This window comes from Macrosteles quadrilineatus, unplaced genomic scaffold (assembly GCF_028750875.1).
Source record: "Macrosteles quadrilineatus isolate MER2022 unplaced genomic scaffold, UCM_ALF_1.0 Scaffold_1__1_contigs__length_201487025, whole genome shotgun sequence".
Classification (NCBI taxonomy): Eukaryota; Metazoa; Arthropoda; class Insecta; order Hemiptera; family Cicadellidae; genus Macrosteles; species Macrosteles quadrilineatus.
In genome coordinates, this window is record NW_026542594.1 from 114,916,018 (window position 1) to 114,932,201 (window position 16,184).

The 16,184-nt window shown below is 33.4% G+C and overlaps 1 protein-coding gene across 1 annotated transcript in view; it reads left to right on the forward strand.

The window, feature by feature from the left end:
• Positions 1-14,773: 14,773 nt before the first annotated feature.
• LOC128983596 (protein tincar) overlaps positions 14,774-16,184 on the forward strand; it is an 85,562-nt gene continuing 84,151 nt past the window's right edge. Inside the window, exon 1 of the mRNA XM_054402944.1 lies at positions 14,774-14,882. The gene's annotated coding sequence lies outside the window, so the exon portion shown is untranslated. The remainder of the gene's footprint in view (positions 14,883-16,184) is intronic.

Consider the following 16,184-nt stretch of genomic DNA (forward strand, 5'->3'; position numbering starts at 1 on the left):
GAATAGAGTTTTGTATAATTCACAATTTAAGCCATGCTTTCTATTTTAAAACGAAAAGAACTGTTAAAAAACTACAACTAAATCTTGGTTACAGTATGGACTCGATTTTGAACAGTTACCGTACATAATTATGTTTTGTTTGCACTTTATTTACGGCAATCTAACAAACACTACTTATTATCAAAATTCAATAATTCCCTTTTCGTCCAGATTTTTATGGACATTTACGAGTATTTAAAGTCTATCTGTTATTTATTATTATATGATGAATTATAACGTTTTTGAATAAAACCTTAACTACTCATTCAGACTACTAAGAGGTAAGAGCTTGTGTTGGAGAGCATGTAATGTAGAGCAAGTTGAAGGGTTACAACATCAACTCCCCTTTACTTGTATGGTAACGGTAGACTCTCCTCGGATTTCCTTTCCTTCCTTTTAGAAACTTCTTAGGGCAAAGAAACTTACCATTTTTGTAAGAGTATCGAGTGTACTGCATTGTAGCTTTGTGTTAGAATTACACTGCTTTTATACACAAATTGTTGTTAAAAATGTATCCATTTTTTATTGTGTTCATTAAGATAACATGTCTTTACATGACCTGTTAGTGTACAGTGGTGTATTAATTACTAATAGAGGTCGTCCAGTGGTCGAAAACTCGACCGAAAATATGTAATGTACAGTTTTCTCTATTTTCACCACACGCTGTAAATAAAACAAGATGAATTTCTTCCATTTGTTTTGCTTTTCTGTTTACAATTCTTTGTTAATTCGTCACAGTATGGCAATCTATAAGGCCCATTTTAATTTTGTTAATTTCAAATTAATTTTTCGTGCTTATTTTTGGTATATTTGAATTTAAAAAGGTATTCCGCATATCCACAGGAAAATATCTATCTAACAGTATGCGTAGATTTTCCCTGCGATGTAGACGAGCTGAAAAAAATGATTTCAAGAAACTTGCTTGCCTATTGTAGGATTGATATTTTGAGTTTTATGATTGAGCTTTTGTATATTTCAACATTTTATAACAGTTTTTAGTGAAGTAAAATCAACAATACAACTCTAAGACAGTTAATTTTAGCGTTATGAATTACTTGATCAAGTAAAATTTCATGGCCTTTTAAAATGCTTGAATGAAGCAAATGAAGTTAAAACTGCTTGGGCAACTGATCAGCTGGTATCTATATAATTACTGTTAAGAAAAAAATCGTATTCATGGAATCTTTTTCATTCTCATAACTCATGACTTTGAAGCGTATTCCTAGTTTTTATTAAACTTAATTTTAATTACATAACAAATGTACCTGTTTGTTTATTTTAGTGGAGATGTTACTTAAAATATTGGTATCTTTCATCTAATACCTTAAACATGTCTTTTATTAATTCGAATCAGAAGTGAAGATTTTCTCACACATCTCAGAACACACCCTTATAATCGCTCCATGATTATTCGCCTAATGGGCGTAACGCACTTCCGTTGAAAGTCACGAAATGGTATTTAATCGACCATTAGACAACACTCGAGTAACAGCTGCCGATGTACTTGGGTCTTTAATTCGACTATTTTGAGTTAGGTTATTCAGTTACTTGGTACAAAAGTTTTAATTCGATACCATAACATAAAGTATAATTTGAATACTTATCCAATTGTTTCTGCTTTTGTTTTCTCCATTGAATTTAATTGATTACTGTTACTTTACTGTACGTGTTCAACAGCTATTTTACTCAACTAACATGTTGACAAAGGATACTGGATGTATTATACTATTTGTTGATAAAAAATATACTGCGGTAGATACATACGGTAAGTAAAACCATGCCAATATAATTTTGGTAATCTTAATTCTTTGTAAATACACTTCAGTCTAACTAACTCGATGAACCAATTACAAGTACCTAACACGTTCTTAAAATAAAACACACCACAACTTTTTAAGATACTTTAAACAAGTTATACGGGCCTAATATGATGAGTAAAAGAAGATTGGGTTTTAAATAATGCAGCATTACTCCAGATCTTCTATTTTCATTACTACCACCATCAGGAGACTGGTTGTAGAGGATTTAAACATTTACAGCGTCTGGACTGTTATCGGACATTCACAGAACTGCTTCTCTACAGACTCTATAATCTGTTCAGTGTTCAGCATTACATCCACTACCACCATCAGGAGACTGGTTGTAGAGGATTTAAACATTTACAGCGTCTGGACTGTTATCGGGCATTCACAAAACTGCTTCTCTGCAGACTCTATAATCTGCTCAGTGTTCAGCATAACACCCACTACCGCCACCAGGAGACTGGTTGTAGAGGATTTAAACATTTACAGCGTCTGGACTGTTATCGGACATTCACAGAACTGCTTCTCTGCCGACTCTATAATCTGCTCAGTGTTCAGCATAACATCCACTACCACCATCAGGAGACTGGTTGTAGAGGATTTAAACATTTACAGCGTCTGGACTGTTATCGGACATTCACAGAACTGCTTCTCTGCAGACTCTATAATCTGCTCAGTGTTCAGCATAACACCCACTACTTCATTAACATTGGTCCAATGTTCTTATAACTCACAGTATACCCAGTTATAACTCATAACTAATTTATAATATGAGTCTTAAAAGTTGGTAAGCATCTTAGAACCAAGAGAGAAGATATTTTTAGAAGCTAATACATTTTATGTACATTCTTGTAAGATAGCACGCACGTATTGTATATTGGATAAATAATACAAAACATAATAATAACATGTTCATTAAAAAAGTGTCATTAATTATAATCCCCAAAAGTAACTAATGTAGCCTACCAACAGTAATGTATTAGTGGAAGGATTATTAATATATTTTTTCACTTTTCATTTTGACTAGTTGTCCGTAAGTTTGCACCTATTAAACTCGAATCATTGTTGTAACATTCCACTCTGCTATACTACTACCTAACACTTTTATTAATGGTGAGGTTTAAATTTCTATAAAAGTAGATAATAAGAAACTGCCAAGGTTTCAGAATCATGTAAGCTAAAATTTCAAGAATGATACGTTTTTATAGAGTAGTGTTTTCCCTGCTTAGAAGTTTAAATGTTATTTGCTCTCAGAAATGATGAGACTCCCTACGGATTTCTTTATATATTTTTCAAGTGGAGGCATTGAAGAAAATTGTCTAATCTAAAACTGAAGAGTTCTTGAGATCGTAATGGCGTCATTAATGAGGGGATGAGTTGCAATAATGGTCTTGTTAAATCGCCCAAACAAATTGTTTATTTTCCACTTTTTTATTTGTACTCCACTGTTTTCCTGAGCAGGATGATAAGATTTCAAATATTTCTTTTTCTTAATATCCATGGAAACACATTTTATATCAATCCTGTGAGTTTAGTCTAAAATACTTTAATGATATAACGAGAAAAAACATTCGTTGGGAAACCTGTATTACCAAAAGAAAAATAGAAAAGAAAAATAGAAATCAACAGAACACAATTTTGAATACATAGCCCAAGAGGTAGCCAACTTTTTGATTCTCAACGTAAACTTATAATTTTTTCATATTGATAATTATTGATTACTAGCTGTTGTACCCATGTTTCGCAACGGGAAGACAATTCAGTTTTATAACCATTGGAATAGATTTAGAATAAATAATCTATCAAACATTTTTTGATTAAATAATCCTACCACTTAATTGTGTAAAATATATTTAATTTCTTTGGATTAACTGCCTGAAGTTGTGAAATGAACATTTGGCAGTTCTGATTGTTTACATTTAAATGTCAAGGCAAAGGTAAATATTGCGAATTTTCTCATGCTTCCATGGAGACCAATTAATTAATATTTACTTTTGAAAACCTCACCTCAAAACTTTGGACATCCAAAAGGAGTAGCCCTAGAGGAACTCAGGGAAGTGACTAGGCCTATGACATTCCTAGATATGTCAACTATCTTTGAGTTTAATTTTGGCTGTATCGGTTTAGTATTTTAGTCGTGACAGCTGCACAGACAGACACCACCTCAATTTTATGATAGTATATAGATAGATGGAAGATAGATTTAAAATGCGACCTTTTTAAAACCATAGTATGAAAATAATGTTTCCATAGCTGCCCAAGAGAAAATATACCCCAACAATGGACACAACACAACATAATGTAACAATGCATTCAACACACGACTATAACAAGATAGGTGGAAAATATTATTTTCCTACAGTCACCCGACAAAGTTGGCTTCCCTGTACTGTTTATAGTACAGAAAGCTGCTAATTGCTGCATATTTATACTTTGCCGTACGGTTTATACTTTGCCGCACGGTTTATACTTTGCCGCACATCAGGATTCCAACCAAACAACACAAAACAGCGTGGTTTTATTATGCACGTAATCCGTGTACGCTTGGAAATAGGTTGGCAACACTTAAAGATAATAATACTATGAACAGCTGATTGACTATTATAACTACGATTTAACCTGTCATTTCGTGTTTATAGTTTTGGTATTTCTGAACTTTCTGGACTTTTCTTTTAAACGTTTTTAAAACATTCCTACGGTCTTAATAAACAAGAAAATACCTTTAAAGCATTTTTTTAGGCGCGGAAACCACTTCAAATTACAAAAACATACGGAACTATATTCTCAAAAGACGGAGCACATTTCTTGCCGAGGAAAAATAGCGGAGTGATACGGACCACGGGTACTACTTTCTCCAGGGCACCATTTGTGTAATTGTGTTGCTAGCTGAACCTAAAAACGTGTTGTATAGTGTTTGAAAGACTAATTATTTATGTTTTATAGTGACTGTAGGAAAAATATAATGTGTAACACGAGTGAAAAAGGCCTTTGCTGCACTCGAGATCATTCCGCACTCGGCTCGTGCGTAAACATTGCTCTCGTGTGCAGCAAAGTGCCACTTTCACCACTAGTTACACAAATAACTATTTCCTACAGTAACCCGAAAAAGTGGGCTTCCTTGCACAGATTATAGTACAGAAAGCTTTACTTTGGCGCACACCAGTATTACAACCAAACAACACAAAACAGAGTGTTTTTACTATGCACTTAATCCGTGTACGCTTGAGAAAAAGTTGGCAACGCTTAAAGATATTACGACTACGGTGCAGCGTTTCCAGTTTCGTTTAATGCTTTGATTTAACCTAACCTAAAAACGTGTTGTTCAGTTTTTGAAAGACTAGTTATTTACATGATTTATATTAAATGTAGAAAAAATATAATGTGTAACACGAGTGCCACGTCGCCCACCAGTTACACAAATAACTATTTCCAATTCGTAAAAAAGTTAAACCAACCAAATGTTTAACTGGAAATGTTTAACTAAGAATTTATATATTTTTCATTTTATTAGTTAAGTTATAGGTTTATTTACACTGTATACCAGCAGTGTTACGGGTGTTCTGTTTTATTCCAAATGTCAAACATTTTTTACCGTGGGAGTTTGAATGATATCTTCCTATCTTATTCCAATATTTTAGGATTGGTTTAACATTTAGACATGACAAACGCCTTCACCTAAAGAGAGTCTCTTTATTTATTGCCCTTCGAGACCCACACAAGAAGGGAGAGAGCTCTGATTGTGCTGGGACTTTGAGTACGAATTATTACCTCCCCTTAGGATTCTTTCGGAATATTGTGCACAATTGTGTACCCATTCTATTCCTCAATACATTTCTATTACTGACGGCCGTTTAGGTACAAATTTCACACTGTAGTCAACACATTACAAAAACTACATATTGTAATGTTTAAAACATGTATTTGCGAAATGTTGTAAGGGGAAAAATTATTTATAAGCTAAGAAATCAGCAGTTAAATGATGTTTTTTACTAGATGTAAAGTAAATTTACATAAGTGTTATAATTGAAATTTACTGTTATGATCTAGTTTGTAAAATGCAAAATTCACTGTAATTTAAACATACAAGTACCCTACCCTATATTACTACAGTATTATTCCGTATCCAAAGAATGTATGAAACCTCTGAATGTGAAATTTATTGAGTATAGAATTTTAAACCTAGCGGGATACATAGATTGATTTTTGAACACTCTCATCAGGTAATCAATGGTCATTTGTAAGCCAGGCCCTCTGTTAAAAAATAAATAAAAAGAGACTGCTGGTCTTGATTAGTTAGTGCAATGCGAGACAAGGCTTCTAACTCAATTTAACTAACTCTTCGCTTATTTTCTGGGTAAAATATGCCCTGTCTCGCCTGCATTTGAATTACCCTTACTACCATTATTAATGTAGACTAGTCGAGATAGAGGATAATATTTCAAATAGAGAATGTAAAACTATACGATAAAAAGATTTGACATATCCTAAATTTTCTAAGGACACCCGAACCGCATTTAATTTTCTTCCCCTCCCCACCACTCCAGTAGGAGCGTTTACCCTACAAGAACAACCCTTACGTCGAGAGGAAGGGTTAAAGCACCCTCGGTCCTCGTCTTATCTCACACAACAGTTTAACCTCTCCTCGGATTTCCCTTATTTCCCTTTGTGATGAGGCGTTAATGTACTGATTTAGTGTTACAAATGAATCCGTAGCTGCGTCTCGACTCATTGTAAAAAAACTATCGTGAATTGTAACGATGACGATTTCCAAGAGATCCGTTGTTTTGTAAAAAGTGTACTCAAAATATACAACACATCTTTTAGTTATCAAACTACGGATATATGTAGCTCTATTCTTCCCACTATTGTTGCTAGTTTAAATTCCCCTAAGTATCCATATTGAAAACTTTTACATGCTAGGGCGAAAAAAGAATCGGCTAAAGTCGGATACAACAGTTGTACTGTGTTACGACTTAATTCATTCCCTGATTTTCAATGTATTAAACTTAAAATAGGCCAAGTGGTATAAAAAAAATAATTAATTTTAGGTCCTAGCGTCGAAATAAAGTTATACTAATGTGCCAGATCCAGCAAAACTATTTAATTTCATATTTTTTTTACATATTTCCAAATTTTTAACAAAATCCATTTACAGTATTAAGTTACACTAATCACTTACACTTTATTTTGCGTAATTGGCATTTGTTTTGCAGATTTTATATACTCACCCCAGTGTAATGGTCCTAGATAGCTCAGCTCGATAGGCTAGTGGCTAGTGCAAGTGTGTCCACCTGCCCGTGAAATTGAGCTCGACATGAGATGGACAGTCTAATGACTGTGGCTATACAGGGATTTGGCAACCAACAACTGGGCTTCCCTAAAGCAGCCTCGTTTGCACATACATTACTCTCTTCTTTTATACTTTGATAGAAAGTTATTATCATGAAGATAAATTTCATTTTGAGTCACTTAATTTTTTGCCTTACTAAAAAAATATTCGTTTTGCTACAGATAACCTTTTACGTGGTACAGTATCTTCGATCAATGGTTTTCCATTATTGTATTTGTAACACAATGTAGAGAGGGGAGGCCATCTTGCCTTATGGGGCGTTCAACATAAAGATAATCTTACGCTACGTGCACCACAGAAAATAGCTCTATGGGGAGGAAAATGGTTCCTGTTTATCGTTTACATAATTCTTCTATTTCACCTCTACAATAAAATATACAGTATGTAATATCATTTCTTAAGCTATGTATCAATTATTAATGCAAGTACGAATGGCTTCCCTTCAATAGGGCTAGTTATTTAACAGCTAGAAGGATTAGTCTTACTAAAATTGTTTTTGGGGTATACCTAATCAAATTATTGGTTTTATAAAGGAACAATCAAACAAAAGAACCTATAATTGTACATTTAGTATACGTTTTCTTACATAGACAATCCATTGTTTTATCCTCAGATTTATATGTTTCCACTTAAAATTGGTCTAACGATAGTGAAATTAATGTTTTAAATACATTTGTCCATCAAATTCGATCCCCCTTTGCATTCGATACGCATGTTTTTGTTTAAATGGAAATGTGGTTGTTTCGAACATTTCTACACAAAGAAAAGGGTCAAAATATATTTTTGACCACTGTTTTATGTTATAGATCTCACGATATATTTAAAACTCAGTTTAAAACAGTCATAATATCCCATCTAGACTGTGGTTGATGTATGTTCAGCAATGGCGCAACATCAGTTAGCTAGCTACTGCCACAAAGCTGTTACCTACCTCGCCTTGCCGTCAGAATATTAATAAGGGTTGGTAAGAGCGAAACATGGGTTAGTGCTATATACAACTTAATTATCAATTCATTATTTGGCAAAAAAAAAGGGATAATGGCTAATGTTACTGTTTTGTTTCAGATGTAGCCTGATAAGGATGTTCTACCAAAGGAGTGGTATGTTGATCGCACTGGTTAGTTTAATTTAATATATTGTGTTAGTCCCTAACTTGTGATCAATATCTACTGGAAGTAATGCATGTTAAATTCCAACACCCTTAAATCTTTTACTAATTATTTATAGATTTGACATTTATATTATACTTTACCGTGTAGACGTATATCAATTCTTAGAAAATTAGTGTCCTCAGGTAGTCCTATATTGAAAACAGTTGAAACGTACCTGCAGATTTCACAGCGTATACAGGGTGATTGATATAAGTGTGCCAGCCGTTTTTTCGAAAACCATAAGAGATATAAAAAAAAAACTAAAAGGTAAGTGCCTTGGATATTTTATTTTAAAAATTGTAGTCAAGATGAAAAAATTATTTCAGTACACAGAACCCTTTGGCAGAGAGCTGTTAAAAAAGGTTTTTGATTTACTTTATATTATTTATATACATAAAATGTAGTGCACTCTCACTCTCCTCGTCCAAAGCAGTGCGGAATGCGGCACGCATGCAATAGTACCAGTTCATTGACCTATCATGCCATCAACATTTTAATTCGATCATCTGAAGAGGGATTTCACTTTGATGTTTAACCGAAGTAACGCTGAGCGAGCGAACCTCATCTGAAAGGAGTCTGGTAGCCTTTCACCTTAACAACTTGATTCATCCAACAGATTGATCCACCCTTTCATATCATCTGGCGTTATGTTTCCAATCGAGTAAAGCAGTCATTTTTTGCCACGAAACTAACATTGACATATAAACTTTCCATCTAAAAAAAAATGTTATCATACACTTTTAGTAATGGATCAATGCCTCAAGTTTACCTTGTTTGTAGACAACGAATCAATTTCTTTTAGATAGCTGTATGATATTGACACTACTGTAATGTCAAACGTTAAAAATGTGTTTTTCGTAGAAAAATGTAAGATAAATTTTTAGGTTACAAAAATACATTTTAGAAGTTGGACAAGAATGAAATGTGTTATTACGACTATACACTGTGAATATTTCAGTTGTTCTATAGTGACAATCAGACAATATAGTAAAATTCGTTATATAGATTTTAGTTCTTAGATATTGTATAGTTATTTATAATCAGAATCACTAAGCTTTACAACTACTGTACCTGTATATTATCTTTTATAATTTTGTAGACATAGACGTAACCAACAAGAGAATGTTTTAGAGGTACTATCTTCAAAAATACAATTTGTTGTATCGACATTTTCAAAGGGAACAAAGGACGTGTGCAGTAGAGTTATGCCTACATTATTACCTCTTTAGGTCGTATTGTTTTGGGGTTTGAGGTACGTACATGGATTTCTCACAATGGCGGGTAACGAGTTAGGCGCAATGTGTTAACTCAAGTGCGGCGGTGGTTTCACTTCGTTAGGCTCAACGTGTAGGTGATTGATTATGTGCAACACGGCGCGGCGTCCAATATGTTATAAATCTGAACACTTTGCTCATTGTGAATATAAGAACAATGTACTGTTTAATACTACACCATATCACGTAATGAAGAAACAATGTATGCTTTATATTGGTAATTGTGTAACACATTTTATGAAATTTAATAGCATTTGCTCGTACCATTAAAAGTATGGTAATAGGAATAAATTAACACTTGTTGTTTTCTATGGCATGAAACTGGATAACGTGTAGCTAAACAGCATTTATAAGCAGACAAAAATGTTTAAGTAACTTATCTAATCAGTGTTACTAGTGTTACAAGTGTTACTACTACTCTAAGTTTAGTTTAAAAACCTACTAAATCAATCGCGTGTCCAATAATAGCACATATTAAATTGAGTGAGATACCTACCGAAAATAGTGTCTTATGTGATAATTAGTGAATGGAAATACAAATCTTTAGTTCCAATAACAAATGGGTCACCAATTAGAACATAGTGCGCTTTTTACTTGTTAATGAACGAATTTTCACTTTTAACAAGGAGTGAAAATAGGTATCTTTTCAACCTCATGAAATATTTCAACCCGAGTCCATCAGAAGGCTTTCCTCAAATCATCCTTTCAAATGAATCAGTCAAAGAGATGGTTTACTTTGAAGTTGAAGAACACAAACTCTGCTGCCCGAGATAGCGGGACTGTCTGACTTTGATGTTGATGTGCATCACCATTTCCTGGGTCTACTACACCTTTCTGCAAATAGGTCAATAAACTTTATGAATTAATAAAAACAGCATGGGATAGGACTTAAATATTCAATTTTTCGGTAAGGAAAAATATTCAACAATGGTTTACGAGAGCTTCTGCATAATTTGTTGTTGTTGTGAATAGTAATATCGGCTGATAATATGATTGTGTTGTTGGTGATTGTATGTTTCAATTTTCATTTTCATTTAAATTTTTATTATTAGAGTTTTTGGGTTTTTGTTATTAGTGTTTTGAAAATTTTGCCCTTAGGTGGAGCGGGAGTAGGCGGTAGCTAAACATTTTCAAACGGCAAGCATAGGCGAGTGTGGTATCATTTTACAGGTCTTGACAAAACTAAACAATTTACATAAAGAAACCCAAAATCAGACCACTAATTAAAAATGGCTCCCTAAAACGTTTCAAATCCTAATAACCATGAGGCTGGCTGAAGAATTAACTTGCACCCCTTTAACTTTAAAACTTTTTGAGATATTTGAAATCGGTTTGCGGAAACCTGTTTGGATATGAGGGGCTACAATAATGATGGTTTTCCCCTTAGGGGTTATGCGGGGGGGGGGGGTAGCTCAAAATTGTCAAATAGGAAGTATGGTTGAGTTTGGTATCATTTGACAGGTCTTGACAAAACAAAACAATAAACATAAATAAAATAGAAATCGGACAACTAATAACAAAATAGCAGCTAAAAATTATTAAGACAATGGTTATTAAAAGTAATTTTTAACTGCCATTTTGTTATTAGTGGTCCAATTTCTATTTTATTCGTGATAGTTGTTTAGTTTTATCAAGACATGTAAAATAATACCAAACTCGGCCATACTTCCTATTTGAAAATATTGAGCTACACCCCACCCCCAGTTATGGCGGATAGGCTACGTATTACCCCTAAGGGCAAAATTTTCAAAATCACCATCATTATTGTAGCCCCTCATATCCAAACAGGTTGCCGCAAACCGATTCCAAATATCTCAAATTGTTAAAAATTAAAGTGGGGTGCAAGTTAATTTTCTGCCTCCCTATTGGTTATTTGGATTTGAAACGTTTTAGGGTGCCATTTTGTTATTATTGGTCCGATTTTGGTTTTCTTTACGTCAATTGTTAAGTTTTGCCAAGATCTGTAAAATTTTACCAAACTCGACTAAGCTTGCTATTAAAAAATTTGGAGCTACCCCCTACCGCCACTACCCCTAAGGGCAAAATTTGCAAAACTAACCATAATTATTGTAGCCCCTCATTTCTAAAAAGGTTGCCGTAAACCGATTTCAGATATCTCAAAAGGTTTCAAAGTTAAGGGGGTGCAAGTTTTTTTTTCAGCCACCCTGTATTTTATTCTACAGTTACTATAAATTATATTAATAATTAGTCCTTCAAACACTTTACAACAAGTTGATTTTGAAACAGCCACTTGAAGGATGGAAGAAGCACCACTAAACCTCAATTTTCTTAGATATTAAAAGTATTTCAAGCCGTGTTTAAACTTATCGTTTAACCCCTACATCAATCATTGTCATAAGTCTTTTAGTTATGTATTTTATATAAACCTTAAATATAAGCCATCTGGTCTTAGGATGTGCAAACTTTTGGATTTATGTATATTGAAATATTATTTATATAAGCTGACAGATTGAATTCATCCAAGAGCGCTTTACTCAACAATATAACATCGCCAGACAGGTGAATCTAACGGTGTTGAGATGACGTTGAAACTTGATGAACATGTTTTTTTATTTATTAAATTGCAAGTCTTGTTATTTTTAATAATGAGTGTAATGTATTTTGTTTATTTTTACCCGATATTCTTATTTTCTTATACTACTATAATTACATTGCACAGTGTCTAAGGAGAACTCAAAAGACGAGGATATTGCTAGTAAAACACCAATACTGTCTCGAGAGCAGCAGATAAGATGAGGCTGATGTTTACGATGGATTCTTGTTGGGTTTTACAATTTCTCAGGGTCTATTAGCACTGGCTGACTGCCACGTCTCAGACCTTTGTACATTGCGAGGTCAGGGTAATACCCCCTGGTAGTGGTAAACAAAGAAATGCACCGGGAAACAGGCCCCCAAGGCGTAAACGTAATACCCCGTAGGGTACCTAGATTGATTATGTTATATGAACTTATGCATAAAGTTTATAACGAGCATTTAAACGTCATTAGTTACCAAACATTCAATCTTTCTTAAAACTGGAAGCTGCGACATATTTTCAACGATGGAGGTGCCAAAATTGAAGATCAAACAGTGAAGAAGATTATCATTGTCATTAATGTTTAGCATATTTTCCGCTGAATATGAATACAGGGCGTATAGAATGTAATGAGAGATTATTTTGAATTTGAATTTTATAAGATTTTTTACTTTTTAATTGCCATGAGTAACTAACTGATTTCCTTGACTATACAACTATTTAATAGGAAAGATTTTACTTATCATTTTATTGCATATTTGTATTTTTATTTTGTAGCAAAATTAAAACAGTCAATTTAGTAGAAGAATTAATTTAGTTTTTAACAAACTGATGGTTTGTTTAACCTCAGAGTAATTATTAGTCTAAGGTTTAACCATTGTTTTAGAAGAGTTATTAAACAAATGCTTGTAAATATCAGACTTGTTTCGTAAATAAAGCACTTTTCTTTAAATTCATAGAATGTAGTGACATTATCTGTATACCTTTGTCACTGACTAAGACCGGGACTGTTTGTTAACCCAGGGTCATTCATTAAAAGCCCTACGATTAATGATCTCTGGACCAGGTTTTGAACCGTTAAAAAGCTACTGTCTTTATTCTTTCCTCGAGCTCGAACCTTCATGCTGTCTTCTGATTGTAAGCCAAAGACTGGAGATAACCAGCATATAAACCAATGTACAAATTGCAAGGTAATTTGAAATTCATAACCAGCAGTGGTTTGTTGCAACGCGAAAGTAAATACTATCGCCGTATTAGTATTGTAATTGTTGTAGTGTAACCACATAACGACTCTACGTAACATTTGTGTCTCTCCTCTTGGACTTTGTTAACTGGACTAATTAAGTCTATAAAAGGCAATTTTGGACTTAGTGGCTCAATTTACATCAAACCATTGGTGTGAGTAAAAGTAAAAATACTAAAACGTTTGTCCCTATAATGACAATTCAACTGTCAACGTTTTAGCGTGTAGCATTAAATACGCGTTTTAGGTGTTTTTAATTCTGTGCACATACAAGCGCAATATCTAGCATATGGATTACGATAATGTTCTATCAAAGGAAATCATTTCTTGACAACCACGTGCTAAAAGCATTCACTTTTAATGATCATGCCCTTAAATCTGTCGCATTACAATAAAACTACAATAACTGTCTGCTAATATTTATGGTATGTTGTGGTTAATGCATTTTATACATCGTGATAATTGAAATAATTATAATTCTTATGCATTCCTGTAATTGGTGTAATCTGTTGGAAATGAATAAATAATACTGGTATCGTATGTGGTGAGATTGCAAAAGACACTAAAATTGAACCCGAAATTACATTTACAATAATTGTACGAAAATCATCATTATAATATAATGAAATAAACTTATTTTAATAAACCAATTATATATAAAAACGGGTTATCATTTCTTGTTAGATGCTTATTGCTTGGATTGGAAATCAAACCAAAGCATGGATTGTTGAAAATATTCACCACACGATCTGCCGAGGCAGCGTTCTCGTAAAAAGCCTCGACATCTTCTCGTAATGTAATTCTATTATTTTAGATTATTTGTATACATTAACCTTATAACCTACAGTTCATTAAATTGCCCATAAATTAGATAACCTTATGAGTATCTTACCTATGGTTAAATGGGTTAAATGTAGTTAGATAACATGTCTTGCAATATGCACAAGATGTATCATTAGTGTTAGAAGAAAGGACAGTTTCAAATTAGTTGTATTTAATATTACAGTGAGGGGTATTTATTGCTTGGAATTTTTATGTTCGTGGTAAGGTTGATGAATCATTCCCATTTATATTACATTTTATCGATAACACACTTAAGTTAAGTCTTGGTTTTCATTCCGTACAGTAAGGTACCTGTAAAAAAATACTGACAGGGATGATGATCTTAAAATAAAAGTAGGTACTACTAGGTCTTGGATGCCTCTGTTTTTCATCACGTCGTATAGTCTCGAGGGCAAGGGTAGCCTATAAAGGGCTAATTTCACCGTCTGTGTTGGGGTGGCGGTCGACAGTGGCGTGCCAAGCGGTCTGTAGCGCAACTAGACACTTCGCCGCGTCGCGTCGTCTGCTACGCTCCGTTCACGTCCAGTCTTGTCTCGTGCTGTGTTGTGCCGGCTTGAGTTGTGAAACGTGCCTCGTGTGGGAAAAACATACTGTGTGAATTGAGTGAAGGATAACAAAAACAAACCACAGAAAACCTACCAAAAGTAAGTAGTTTGGTTGTCTTAATGTAGTTAGTATTTCTTTAATAGTTTACGTTTACTTTTTGGGTTGCTAATTACTTAATACCCATGAGTTGTTTACTGATTGGGAATAAAGGTATTAAACAAAAGTTAGAACTGCTGGAAAAAGTGCCTACAATACCAGTGAATAAATTATTTAGAGATGCATAAAACGGTGTAATAAAATAACTGTTAATAGAAATAATTTATCCTCGTTTAAAATGAAGTTTTTGTTAGATTTTTAACATAAAACTAAGACTGGTTTATTTTGAAATTGAAAAATATAAGTAGATCTATTTCTAGAACGATTGAAATTTAAACGCAGAAACATTTCAACACTATTCCATCTTTCACCATATGGTATATACATTCAAACTACACTGTCTGGTCTGCCTTCTACAGGGTCTAAAGTATTTCATAAAAAAACATAAATACAATTTATTATTACCATATAAGATCTACTAATAATTAATAATAGTTCTCTTTTAGTAGAAAGTTTTATAAGACTCTGTGATCAATCGCTCTACCGTATCTTCAACTGCTAGAACCAGAGAAAACAGAATAATAGAACTTAAGTTTACAAGAAAATAAAGAAACACATACGAGGTAAATAAAATAATTCAACTTTTACGTCCTGTGATCTTAAAATGTAGTTTTGGATTTTTAGCTGAAGTTTTGAAATTATAGCTTAATTTTTGTTCCTCAATATTTCAATTTATTACGTAGTTTCTTGTTATTACGTTTGATTGTATATAATCCATGGTGTAATAATGAACTATTTCAACTCTTTGATCGTTATTCCAGGTAGACAATCATTATGTGAAGATTTTATTTAAAACAGTTCTTAAATTAAATTAAAACTGCTCGAACTACTGATCCTTTGGTGAAAACACGGTACTATTAATGAATATATGTAGTTTGTATGCATGTAACTGTTTAACTGCATCGTCTTCGTTCATTCTCATTCGTGACTTGGGGCACAGAAAACGTACTAGTAGAACGTTTTCTGTGCTTGGGGCGTACTCCTACTAAATATTTCCTTATAGAACCTATAGCCTACATTAATTTCAAATATTGATCTAAAATATTACGACCAGAACCAGGAGCTACTCACGTTGATTAATTTACACGAATAGAAAGTAATATTACTGGTAGGCCTAATGAAGTTACTGTATTTGTATGTATTTGTTAAGCTTACAACTTTCAATAATTAACAACGTTGAGCTGAGTCGTAACCAAGATATACGTTTTACACACTTGGACTTTTAAGTACGGTTACGATTGAAA